Source organism: Acinonyx jubatus, chromosome C1 (genome assembly GCF_027475565.1).
Source record: "Acinonyx jubatus isolate Ajub_Pintada_27869175 chromosome C1, VMU_Ajub_asm_v1.0, whole genome shotgun sequence".
Lineage (NCBI taxonomy): Eukaryota > Metazoa > Chordata > Mammalia > Carnivora > Felidae > Acinonyx > Acinonyx jubatus.
This window is the reverse complement of record NC_069381.1, coordinates 81,763,629-81,777,789: the sequence shown is the minus strand read 5'-3', so window position 1 is coordinate 81,777,789 and position 14,161 is coordinate 81,763,629. Positions and strand designations below refer to the sequence as shown.

The 14,161-nt window shown below is 37.0% G+C and overlaps 1 protein-coding gene and 1 long non-coding RNA gene across 6 annotated transcripts in view; one reads left to right on the top strand and one right to left on the bottom strand.

Annotated features, from left to right (window-relative positions):
• The window catches only part of DPYD (dihydropyrimidine dehydrogenase), an 854,343-nt gene that overhangs the window by 415,505 nt on the left and 424,677 nt on the right, over nucleotides 1-14,161 (top strand). The window lies entirely within an intron of this gene.
• LOC106968095 (uncharacterized) overlaps nucleotides 1-14,161 on the bottom strand; it is a 47,679-nt gene that overhangs the window by 23,602 nt on the left and 9,916 nt on the right. For all 4 annotated transcript variants that reach the window (XR_008290687.1, XR_008290688.1, XR_003419981.2 and 1 more), the window contains 2 exons: nucleotides 8,081-8,212; nucleotides 4,877-5,076 (listed from right to left, as the gene is read on the bottom strand). This is a non-coding gene — a long non-coding RNA (uncharacterized LOC106968095). The remainder of the gene's footprint in view (nucleotides 1-4,876; nucleotides 5,077-8,080; nucleotides 8,213-14,161) is intronic.

The window sequence follows — 14,161 nt, the reverse complement described above, 5'->3', positions numbered from 1 at the left end:
AGTTTCCGCAAATCAAGTATTTAAAAAGCAAAGGATTTTTAGTAACTTTTTTCCTCTTAAAAATGGTGAAATTGGGCCAGTTTTTGATCAGTTACTTTTTACAAAAATGTTTATTTATTTATTTTGAGAGAGAGAGAGCAAACGCACGCATGCATACACACACACAAGTGGGGAGACCTGAGAGAGAGGTAGAGAGAATCCCAAGCAGGCTCCACACTTTTATCACAGAGCCTAATGCCCAGGCCCAGCTCCCAACTGTGAGACCATGACCTGAGCTAAAATCAAGAGTTGAACGTTTACTCCAGGTAGGCACCCAGGTGCCCCAATCACTGTTACTTTTAAGAAGGAAAGAGAGAAGTATTTTTGAGGATACTGTTTGAGTTTTTATTTTTTTTTCAACGTTTATTTATTTATTTTTTGGGGGGGGGGGGGACAGAGAGAGACAGAGCATGAATGGGCGAGGGGCAGAGAGAGAGGGAGACACAGATTCAGAAACAGGCTCCAGGCTCTGAGCCATCTGCCCAGAGCCCGACGCGGGGCTCGAACTCACGAACCGCGAGATCGTGACCTGGCTGAAGTCGGACGCTTAACCGACTGTGCCACCCAGGCGCCCCTGTTTGAGTTTTTAAATGTTTGAAAGTTATGGGATGATATAATTAAGAATATGGGGCGCCTGGGTGGCTCAGTTGGTTGAGCGACCGACTTCGGCACAGGTCATGATCTCACAGTCTGTGAGTTCAAGCCTGGCGTTGGGCTCTGTGCTGACAGCTCAGAGCCTGGAGCCTGCTTCGGATTCTGTGTCTTCCCCTCTCTCTACCCCTCCCCTGCTCACGCTCTGTGTCTCTCTGTCTCTCAATAATAAATAAACATTAAAAAAATTAAAAAAAATAAAGAATAAACACCTCATGGCACCTGGGTGGCTCAGTAAGTTAAGCATCCAGCTCTTGATTTCAATTCAGGTCATGATCCCACAGTTCATGAGATCAAGCCTGCTTAGGGCTCCTTGCTGAGCTGACTTTAAAGGGCCTGCTTGGGATTCTTCCTCTCTCTCTCTCTCTCCCCCTCCCCCGCTCATGTGTGTGCATGCTCTCTCTCTCTCTCTCTCTCTCTCTCTCTCTGAAAATAAATAAATAAACTTAAAGAAAACACTATGTTTTTGGAAAAAAGAGAAGGGATGAATGGTGCCAATAAACCTGACTCAGCATAATGCTGCAAGGCACTGCTCAGGAGAGTAAATGACAAAGTGACTGAACTATAAATATACCAAGGTACGTGTGGCCCTTCTTCTAGGAAAGGAGTTTCTACACGTCACCCAGTGCCTACATTTTCTTTCTATTCATCTCACTAGAAATAACAAGGAAACACAAAGCCCAATTCCTTCTGAATCAACTCCCTTGATAGCATTAACCGCAACTAGTTTCATGAAGGGAGTGTTTTGGGGGGAAAAGATTTTAAAATCACTTTCTAGTTCCTTTTATTGGAAGCCCTCAGAAAAGTTTTTTAAAACCTCATGGGGTAAATCAAAGATTCTGCCAATACCAGCTTCGAGTGTAGCTTTGATTCACCTGCTCCCATACTGAGGAAAAAGTGCAGGCCATGGGATAATGAGCCTTATTCTGGCCTAAGTCAGACCTAGAAATTGCCAGGCATGCATATTTCCTTATCAGCTTGCATATTTCCTTATCTCCTTTACCAGAAATGAAGAGGAAGGGGATGGAATGAGTACTGAGTTCAAACTATGACTTAATCAGTCGTATTTTCACAATTGTATGCATTTTTTTTTAATAAACACAAATACTTGCCACGAAGTTTCAAGGGAACATATTATGGAATACTGAACTTTATGGGAGATGAAAACTTTTTGGTTGATGGCACAAATGTTAGAGGAAGGGGTCTACTAATGATTACTATAACTGAAAATGGATGAGATAGAATTGAAAACCAAAGTTGTCATCCAGTGTAATTTACTGGGTATGTTATTGTATAATAACTTTCATGGGACTTTTGTTTTTATTTCCAAATGTGCTGTAAGGGACTTAAATATTGCAGTCCCCTCATTTCACAGGCTTATTTGTTTAACTAATAACCTCTGATTGCCTGCTATTCCAGGCACTGAGCTTAAGTTCTAAGGATGAAGTGGTGAAAAGGCCAATGCCAAACCTTGTCTCCAGGAATGCAGTTTAACAGGGAGACTCACAATTATGATAAATTGCACTGCAAGAGAAGCACGGGAAATAATCTAAGGGTTCAGGGAAGCTTCCTAGAGGAAGTGGGTTGTAAATTGAACTTTGAGGTGTATGTGGGAGTTTCCAGGTGGAATGGGGGTGGAAAGGAGGGAGCCACAGGGAGATTATACAACTTGCTCAACACCACACCGTTAGATTAAGCACTTTACCGTCATCTTAAAAAGCTATATATAGGGGCGCCTGGGTGGCTCAGTTGAAGCGTCCGACTTCGGCTCAGGTCATGATCTCGTGGTTGGTGAGTTCAAGCCCTGTGTCGGGCTCTGTGCTGACAGCTCAGAGCCTGGAGCCTGTTTCAGATTCTGTGTGTCCCTCTCTCTCTCTGACCCTCCCCTGTTCATGCTCTCTCTCTTTCTCAAAAATAAATGAATGTTACAAAAAAGCTATGTATAAAAAAAATCCATGTCTTTAGAAAGTTGTCATCAGCCTACTTATTTCATGCATGTTCTCCTCTTTATAAATGAAGGTCTGAATTTTCCATTTTTCTTTCTGAAATTGAACTTTTTATTTTATGATTTTTGCCATTCATTCTCTCATTATTCATCATGTAGGAAATGTTTCTTAACATCCAACTATGTTATATCTACTGTCCTGGTGCTAGGAATACAAATAAGAGTAAAAGAATGTCTTTGCCCTTCAGGCATTCATATGCTAATGGGAGAAATGGACATGTAAATACATACATTGCAAACGATGTGCTAATTTTGAGATTGCATTTGGATTGGGTTTTAGAGCTTCAGTAGGAGTTTCTCTGTTAGAGGGAATATCATACACAAAAGTTTAAGCTGACAAATGGTTTCATTTGACTAGACAATAATGGGAAATTCTGTTTAGCTGGAGCAGGTAATGTATAGTAAAATAAGGGTGGGACATGTATAGGGATAAGATGGCAGGAAGTTTGGCTACAAACTTATTTGGAATCAAGAGAGTTATATGACAATCTAGGGATTCTGGATTTTATCCTATATACATCCAGGTGACAAATGGAAGGTTTAAATATGGGATAGGTCTTTATTGTTAATGATATAATTCTGATAAGTGCTTGGATTTTGTACCAGTTATATATTCTTCAAATAGTTGGGAATTAGAAACCATGAAATCACCTCTGAGGTGGTTCATATAAGAAGGCAAGTGTGTTTTCTAGTGTTGAACACCTGAATTAGGCAAATTTATTTACCCAGTCATGGGTATGATCCAACAATGTAGGTCCCCTAATGGGAAGCTGCCCCAGTAGGATTGTTAGTATTAAAGAAGGGAGAGAACCTTTGCCCAAATAGTCAGTTCCCAAGCTGTAGGCATGACAGAAGGGAGTTATGCGTGTCTAATTTCTTCCTCCAGATTCATGAATTATAATTACGAATTTCAGCTTTTTGAAGACTGGTAAGATACGGAGAGACACCATGAGTGTTATAATCATGAATATTTCAACACATGGAAGAAAGCATGAGAAGTATGAAATAAGCATGTTGCTTTACAGGGGCAGTAATACTGAAAAAAAGATGGCCTGGAATCAAGACAGAATAGTATTAGTGAAATCAATTAAAAGACTATTTTTGTTAGTTTAAGTGGCTACTTATTAAGGCCCAGATTAAGGTAAAAGAGGTAGAACTATAGAAGGGCATTCAGAATCATGACTATTTCTGAAATAGAAGAGTCAGGATTTGGTCATCTGTTTGATGAAAAGGTTGAATGTGGAGTATCTAGTGTGGTAGTTCGATCAGATGTTCATAATGCTGATAGCATTTGGGAATACAGCAGATAGAACAGATCTGAGGGAAATTGTGATTTGTTGTATTTGGATTTGCTCATTCATTCAACTGGAAATGGGATTCGAACTCAGAAAAGAAAGAATGATTGAAAACAGACATTGGGAATCATTACATATGATTTATCTTGCCTTTTCATTATCATAGCTCAGTACCTACAGCAGTACTGCTTATTGATTGAGTTAAAGAATGAAAGCTGTCATAGCCTATAGTTTAGATAACACTTTAAAAGTATGATAAAAGAGGATATGTGGTATTTCTTCTGAAATTCCAGAAACATCTCACTTATCACATTATGAAGAGGAAAAGACAACGTAAGTTACCGCAGCTTTTCATATGGTAAATATCTTAAGGAAGACATGGTGTCAAGACAGTTTTATTCCATTATTCTGTACCTTTGGTCTTTTACTAATGTGTTTGGTTCCTTATGCTACCATTTCATTTTATAGTGCCTGAGTAATAAAACATTAATATGTCCTTTGTAATGCTTGGCCCCATGATGAGAATGAATTCTTTTTAGTCTTCCCTATACACTGTCTTGCTTTCAATTATATTTTGGTCAAGAAGCTTTCTTAGGAGCCCAATAGTAAAACTGTACATGTTTTCTTAAAAATTGCCCTAATTATCAGTTTTTTTTTCCAAAAGTGGGGATGAAGTACTGACATTTCTGCAAAATAACCAATGAAAATAATGGAATCTTTGCACAGTTTTTCTTTGGAATTATTTTAAAGGGGTGGAGGTGATGAGGAAGGAGGTCAGACTGATAACAGTGTTAAAAGTGATTTGGAATCAACATCACATCACTTACAACTGCCTTAGACATCCATTTGAAGTACACCATGATATTTCTGTAATTATTTTACTTACCTCTACTAACTGCATAGGAATAGTTTTGTTTCCCCAGTGAATAGCTCTGTTCAGAGCCTTCTCTTATCTTTATTTTCCAGGTTTCAGTAGTGGTTACTATCATATGTATTCTTACATGGAGACAGTGGATAAATCAGTAGTTTTCCATCAAATCAAAGATTACATTCAAGAGGTAGAGCAGTGACATTAAACAACTTTGGCTGGAGAAAGAAGGTAGAAAACGGAAAAATAACATAATTGTTTCAGAGAACAGAAATCATAAAACATAGCCAGTGTTATTCAATATATAGTGAATATAATAGATGTCTGGAGTTTTACTGACCATGGCGTATTATATTTGTCTCTTAAATACTAGTGAGCCATGGTATACTAAAAGTTTATTCTGAAACCTAATATTCTTATGAAATATTAAACTATGCTAGGCTCCTATGCAATGTAAAGCCAAGATGTAAAGTTTAGTTAAATTATAAAGCCATGATGCATATTTTATACTAATGTTCTTAGTAATATGTATTTTGTATTGGAGATTATTTTGTTGTTAATTACTTTGCATTTGTGTCCTTGGCTCAAAACACAATATAAAAATGACAGTATACCTATTTAAGATAGACTTTAGTTAGGTGAGACATTGACCTGAGAAAATGTAAGTTTTAATTGTATAAATTGGAAAATTACATTGAATCATATCTAATATCTGTCTCCCAAATGTGGAAACTACTTAATTCAAATGGAATATATACATGTAATTTATTAGGTGTTCCAACTGTGCTGGCATTGCAGGAGGAGAAAGCCAGCATTAATTTTAACATCCATTCAGAGGTCCCACCCAGCCATTCTACGGACTAATGCTATCCAGTGCCAACCTTATTTTCATGCTAGCCATACTTATATTTTGTAATTATGAATCTCTTTTAAGTTTTTTCAAAGAACCTTTATTTCCTAGCCATATTATACACTACATGCTTGACAAATACCCAGTGATTTTCCAAGTCCTCTGAAAAGTGTATTGACAATTCACTTGGCTTAATATGACCCAATATTTCCCCCCATATTTGCACACTGCTGCCAAATGAACTTCTACATCCCCAGTATTATGGCATTATTCTCATATGTTAGAATCTAAAATATCCCCCCCCCACACTGATAGTGGAATTGAAAAAAAAACGTCAATTTAATTTTGATACCCTTTTTTTAAATTTAAAAAAAAGGTTATTTATTTTGAGAGAGAGAGAGCGCATGAACAGGGGAGGGGCAGAGAGAGAGGGAGAGTGAGAAAGAATCTCAAACAGGCTCTGCACTGCCAGCACTGAGCCTGACATGGGGCTCAGACTCACAAACTGTGAGATCATGACCTGAGTTGAAATCAAGAGTCGGACACTAACCCAACTAAGCCATCCAGGCACCCCAATAATTTTGATACCCTATTTATTCTGCCTTCCTACATGCTGTGAGATCTTATTTCCCATTCCTTCATTCTGTATTTGCTAAGTATATAGGGTTCTGTGTTAGGTTCTCCTGGGTACACAAAAATGAACACATTGTTCTTGTCTATAGGAGCTTGCAGTCCAATAGACAGAGAAAAATTCACCTAAATAAAAATGCCATTAGGTCAAAAGTGATGCAAGGAGAAGCAGATAAACTGTTAGTGTAACACTCTGGGCAGAGAGATGACTTCCAGCTGTAAGAATCAAAGGTTTTATGGAAGTAGTGGCATTTGTAGTAGAGATGAAGACAGGTGGGACTTGAGAGAGCAGAGACCAGGAAAGCACGTTTCATCACAGTGAACAGGTAGATATGTGGATGGAGTATTTGCTTTGGCTAGATCATAAGGTACACAGTGAGAAACTGTAAAGGTGGAAAAACATATCATTGCTAATTCACAAAACGTTTTCACTGTCAGGCTAAGGTATCTGAATTTTATTCCAAAATGGGTGGGTACTAGAAATCTAAGGGAACACGCTTATTAAATATGTTTTCCTCATACACAGAGGAAAGATTTAAATATGTGTGTCCATTTTGGCTCCTGCTCTTCCCCCTACTTCTCTCTGTATATCTTATCTGGTCTAAATTATATTGACAATAGGACTGTAGGGTATTCATATTTTAATCCAAAGTACCCCTGGAACAGTCCCAAGGATTAACTGAATAAAGGGATGAATGAAGAGATAGATGGATGTTGAGATGAACAGAATACAATGGATGACTGCTTTATTCAAAATGAAAACCCACAGTAAAAACAGAAGCATATGGAAGTGGTATTTATGTACAGTGTCATATATAAGGCAGCAAATCTTCATTCTGTTGAGGGAACAGTCAGATGCTGGACACTCTCAGTTGCATGAAGAAGATAGTCTCCTTATTGGTCATCTTGCTTTTTCTCTTGCTTCTATATAACCCTACCAGAATCAGCCCTTATAAACAGAAATTATATTATGTCATTCCTCTATTCCAAACCCTCCAGTCACTTCCTACTTTATTTAGAATAAAATTCTTCTCATAGCTTATAAAGTCCTCCTTGATGAAGTCCCTACTTTCCCCTCCACACCCCACTTTACCTTGTATCCTTTCTTTCTCCCACTTCCCTCTACTCTTCAAGTGCATCAACCTCACCTCACCTTAATGCCTCTGTGGTGCTTCCCTCTGCCTGCAGTGATCTGCCTCGAGGTCATCACATGCTGGCTTATTCTTACCCCTAAGAATATTTTCCCTCAGATGTCATCTCATCAAAGAGCCCTCTGTGACCCTCCATCTCCCTAGATCTAAAGCACCTCTCCCCCTTTTCACTTCCTTTAGCTTATAACACCCCCTTCAATGTAATCCTCTTCATAACCATTTTCACTATCATAAAATTCACTTATTTGTTTACTTTCTGTTTCTTGAATCTTCTGCCAAGTGAAATGTATAGCCCACAAGGACAGGTCTCTTATCTACAGTTTACTCTAGTGCCTACAGCAGGATTTAGTACGTAGTAGACAATAAATATTTGCTAATTGAATGAATGAATGCAAGCCAGTGCCTTAAGTTTTTTCCTATGCAGTCATTATTAAACTCCTGGAAAGGGTATCCTGTATGCACTGCCTTGCCATCTTTGTCAGATCCTTTGTCTTTAACCCCTTTTTTTCTGCCTTTCACTCTCATCATTTACCTGCAAATGTCATCTTTTTACTGCTCATTGACCTTGAGATCACCAAGTTAGGTACCTACCTTACATTTCTCTTGTATTTTACACTTCTTGAAATTATCTCTTCTTGGTTTGCGTGGCTCAGAAATACTTTGAATCTCATGAGATGCTGATAATTCCCCCTCTGGCTTTAGTTCAGGTTGTGCTTGCTGCCACTGTAAAAAATAACTGGTTGACTCTTACCTGGATTTATGTTTTTGATGAACTTTATCCATCCTTATGACTATATCTTATCCCAAGGTACAGGACTCTCTCCTGAATTCTAGGTATATATCTCCAAATACCCCTGAAGACCTCTGGGCTTTTCCAGTTGGTACATCTGTAAGTGATCTGTAGTTAGGTTCAAATCCTAAGAGTGTGACTTATGTAACTTACCTCACTCTCAGTTTCCTCAACTGTACAATTGAAATAACATCTATTTTGTAAGGATTCAAAGAGACAATATGTATGTTGCCTAGATCAGAATCAACCATGAGTTCATGGAGGCATTCTCAATAAATGTCATTATTATCATTATGAACACAATAACCTTTGCCAATACCAAAGTATTTCTTAACTGCATCATAATAAACCCATGCTCTATATAAAGAAGCTGTATTTTTGAATTATGCATTTACTGATGTACTAAAATTATTTAAAATATATTCTACTGTATGTTTTAAGTTTGCATTGAAGTATGCCTACAGCCGATTGACAGGGAAAAAAACAGGCATAAGATGGATATCAAAAAATAACATTAATGAGCTGCTAAAGCTAAAATTACAGGAACTTATGAAATTGGTTAAACATAAAAACCATTAAACTGTTTACTGAAGCTTCACAGATATACTGAAGCTAATGAGCATTTCTGCTATTTAAATAAGCCCAAATTGAACACACATTACATGGATACATAATTAGTCATGGCAGTCAAACACACATAGACTTACTTTTAAAGCTCTATTTAGGGAATCTTTTCCATTTGATTTATTTTGTTAATTAAAATATTTTTCAGTATTCACTTATATTTTAATAATATTGTTTTCACCAGTAGTATAATTTACTACTAGCTTTCTATTTGTTTTTATTTATGCCTTAAATGTAGCAAATAGGGACTTATATTAAACATTTTTCTTAATCCCTTTCTTTAATTATTTATATCACTTGATGATATCATTCAGCATTTTAAAAGGTTCTTTCACTGAGAAGTATATATAGAATATTTCAGTAGCCTTTCTTTTTTCACTGTCTCCTAATTATCAAGAAGTATTAAGCACCCAAATGTGCATAGAATTATGATGATTATGGTCCAAATCAGATTAAAGGATGATCTATTCCTTCCAGGAGTTTGTAGTCTTAAGTAGATGGTATCATTGAATATAAATAAGTAAATCAAAGTACAGCATTTGGGAATCCAACAGAGAATTTGAAAACAATCCCCATATATTTCCTTCAAGGACATTGACCTCCTTGAGGAGATCTCTTCCAGTTAAAATGAAATCAAATCTTCAAGGAGTTTAGGGTTTTAAATAGATGAAATTATTGCAGAGAAAATAAGCAAATCAAGGTGAAGTGCTTGGACAATTTTAATTCTTAATTGATTAGTTGGTCAGTTTAGGAAATGAGAATGGCACTCCCTGTAGAATACAAGTAAAACAAAAGGAGTTGCTACAGGCTAGTATTGACATCCATTTTCTTTTTTCTTTTCCTTTTTTTTTTTTTGTATTTAACTTGGGGAGCTTAAACTTGTTCTAAGCATGGAAGGGAGGAGAATTAAATCTGTATTTTCCCACTGCCTGAATTCTACAAGCATATGTAAACTGAACATTATTTAACCATAACAATAGGAAAATTGGAATAGTTAAATCAATCAAATTAACCAAGTGCATATTCTTTCCTAGTCAGTGTGTTTGTCACTATAGAAGTTTTTTTTTAGAAGCTTTTTTTTTAAATGAAAGGAAAATATTTGGATTTCCTCCCTGCAATGAGCTTTCTCTAATTGTGGAAGTATGATACACAGGAAGAATAATCAAGACAGGATAATATGAGTGCCAAATAAATGGAATGGACAGATACTACGTTTTTTCAACCAAAAAGCATTCATCAAGTTCCTTTTATGTACCAGTTTGTGCTAGATGCTGGGGAAGAAGCTGACTCAGGTATGGTCCTTAAACTCAAGGAGTGGTGGAGGCAAAGCAAATAACTAAAATGAAGTCACATAGTGACTAGGTTAACAGAAAGTGGTTGTGGTTAATTTACCAAAAAGGGAAAAGAAAAGTTTCCACTGGAAGAGTTGACCTAAAGGCTATTTATCTGTAAAGCTGGTCGAGATTAGAATTTGCTGTGGTTTTTCCAATCCCTTCTGCTTCATTTTAGTTCCTTCCCAGTTGTGAAGCTTTAAGAGACCCTTGTTGGACCATTCCTGGCTTTTTCTTGCCCCCACACCAAAGGTCAGTGGCAAGGAGGGCTTTGGAGTCAGAAATAACTAGATTTGAATACCACCTTGCCACCCCTTGGCTCTATTTAAGATGGTAATATGTACCTTAAAGAGTTGTTTTGTGGTCCAAATGAGATTATTATATAGAATTGTACAGTATTATACCTGCCTCAAACAGGGGACCAGTAAATATTGATTGTTTTTCTTAATGTTCTTCATTAAGTGAGGATGATATGAGATGTAAGAAGTAACTAGGAGAGTTGCCTTTAGATGAATTGCCAGAACATGGTAACTGATTGGATGTCGAGTTTATTGAAGAGAGAAGATTCAAAGATTATGCTAAGATTTTTAGGATTTATTTCTAGGTATTTTGACAAAGGAGACTAGGAAAAAGCAGAAGTGGAGATTAAAGAGTGATCACAGAGACAGGTGGAAAATCAGAAAGTGTCTTGTCATTGAAGGCAAGCTAAGGGACATTTATGAGGAAGAGGTGGTCATCTGTTAAATTCTGCTGCAAAATGGAAAAGGCAGTGCCACAATTAAGGTGAGACAAGTGAGGTACCTACCTGCACTTGAGCCTAAGGTTCTGAACATAAAGATCTTCTTAAGTTTTTTTCTTTGGGTGCCTCACCCACCTTACCCCTAGTTTTCCTGAAGCAAGGTAATCACTGAGAAGAGTCATTGGATGTGGCAACCTAGAGCTAATTAATCATCTTAGTGAGAAAAGTTTTGGTGAAGCTTTGGGAGGCAAATGCAGATCTGGAATGGTTTTAAAACGGGAGATACTGTACATGTAGATACATGCTTATAAGAAATAATTCAGAGGGGGTGGATGATAACAGAATATGCAGTCTAGGGAGAAAATCCCTAGGTTACCTAAGAAAGACGAGAGGATCAGATTCTAGGGCTCATGTGGAGGTACTGGCCTTTGATAAGGAGAGTTTAGTAATTGTTATAAACAAGAAGGAAGAGAGAGAGAGAGTGGATACAGATTGAGTAAGTTTGTAGTGTGGACAACGGGAAGACCAGGGAGTTCCCATATAATAACCTCTGCGTTCTTTATGAAATATGAGACAAGGTCTTCCCCTGACAGCAGGGACAAGAAAAAAGAGCTTCATCCATCAAAAGTTTGAGGAGAAGAGGAAAGAAATAGCGGTCACAATGAGTAAAAGACTTGAAACAGCAAACTTACTAATGTCAATCAAGAGATGGTGAAAGGCCCAGGAGAAGCTTGTGAACTGGGTTTTAGAAGTGATGATTTGGAAGGGACAGTACAACATCCACACTGGAATCTCTAACAGGCAACTACAAGTGCCAGAATAAAAGAGCTCAAGGTTGTGTTTGAAGTCATTTTCATAGAGATGAAGTTAAAGGCACATGACTGGGAGAAGGAAGAGGAGATGAGGCGGTACCAGACCCCAAGAAGGAAAGTTTAAAGATAAGGAGAGCCTGAATACTGTAGCATTCTGCAAGTCAAAGAAAGAGATTAACATTAATGTGATATAAGTATTGGATGCTACAGGAAGGCAGAAGGGAGGATTGAGCTCACAGAATTTAGGGATCATGGAGACCATGTTTTTATTAAAGGGACAGACTGGAAGGAATAATTGGGTGGTGAAGAAAGAAGGCAGTCAATATAAATTACCCTAAAATTAGGTAAAGGAAGAAGTTAGAGTGAGAAAAGAGAACCATTCCAAAACTAAAGTTTTTCAAAATAGGAGTTGAGAAGAGAGGAGAAATATGAGAAATACAATATTCTAAGGAGAGTAAGAGATGATATTTGAGGTCCTGAAGGAATGGGAACGTGCACAATAAAGGTTAACTTTTGTGGGGTTTACAGAAGGAAAATGATGAATCTTCACTGTGAGTTCCATTGTGTTTGTGAATGGATTGCATATTGATTCAAATACTTAGAGGCAGAACGGAGATGTGAAGAAAAGCTCATGCCATCCAGAGTTAATATTTTTTTAAACATTTAAAAAAATTTTTTAATGTTATTTTTGAGAGAGAGAGAGAGAGACAGAGCATGAGCATGGGAGGGGCAGAGAGTGAGGGAGACACAGAATCTGAAGCAGGCTCTAAGCTCTGAGCTGTCAGCACAGAACCTGATGTGGGGCTTGAACCCATGAACTGTGAGATTTATGACCTGAGCTGAAGTTGGATGCTCAACCGATTGAGCCACCCAGGCGCCCCAGGAATTGATATTTTTAGTGGAAGACATTCTCTGGTTCTTTCCTTTCCTTACCCCAGATTATTCTATTGAAACAGAACTCTGATATCCTGGCCCTGTAATTAGAATTCATTTGCTCTTGGTGAGATTTTGCTTTCAGCTCTGAATCACTGAGATTATTGCCTCAGCTCGCCTTTTTGTTTCATGTGCTTTGGTTCTATTGGCTAATAGGTTATGCAAAATTAAACAACAAGCATATAGATGAATTCATCCATGTTTTCAAAATATCATTTTATTATAAATGTTGAAATTTTTTATCCCCCTATTGTTTTATAGCATATCAAACACTTCAAAGAATACTAATAATCCTTCTTCATTGATTCCTGTTGCATTGTTTTATTGTTTATGCAGAATTAATTTATATTTATGTACTAAAATATAACATTCTTGACATCTTTTTATAAATACTGAGAAATATACTTGTCATATGCTTGTGGGTTTCTCTTCTACGTATATGACAGCACAGCTACATCAGTTTAATTGACCTTGGCAATCTGCATCTGCTAGTGATGTGTCCCTGAGGGACGGTTTCTGCAATTTTAAGCTGTGGCTTATTGAAAAACTTGTGTGTCACAATACAATTAAGTCTATATAAAAAAATCATTTCATGCATAACATTAAATTGACTAAAAGTTCCTATTTCAAAACCATTTCTTGTTTTAAAGCTACCTCGGAGTGTCTTTGTTTTTTAAATAAGCTCATTCGAACATAGTAGTAATTAAAGCAGAAAATTAACATAAATCTTGAGTGTTTGGTATGAATTAAGGATGTTTTCGTTCTTTTTAAAGACTGCATAAAATTCCAGGCACCATATCACTTAACACATTTCTCTCCCATTTGCAGAATAATATAGACTGTGAATAAGCATGTTTTAGGGTTCTTTTTCAAGTTCTTTTTCTGTTCAACTCTGGAGCTATTGGGACATATGCTGCAGTCTCCATCAAGATGCAATCTCATGGAAATCTGTGGTAAAAGTGCTCATATCATAACAGAAAATCCCTCTCCCCTCACTCCCGTTATTTTATAAACAAGGAAGAAAAAAAATACAGTCCTTCTATTAATATTCATTTAACACTTCATAGGAAATAGCAAGTAGTTATTTGGTTTGCAAATGTAAAGATACATTTTTCATCCACTTATGCTTTCACTCCTTCCAAGCTAGATAAAGGCAGAACAGAAGATGTGCTTCTGAGATTTATTTTCATTGTATTTCAACTTAAATGTATCAGCAGAGATGTAAGTGAGCTGTGTGTGAGGAGTTCATAGAAGGATAGTTACAATGATGAGGAGGATGAAAGTCTTCCTCGTAAGAAACAGCTAAACAAAAGAACTTCTTTTTGACAAATTATGCATAATATGCACATGGATTTTTTCCACTGAATCCTTGATTTCAGTTCTAAATTGAATACTTTGGAGCTTACAAAATATGGCTAAATAATAGAAATAACTGCTATATCT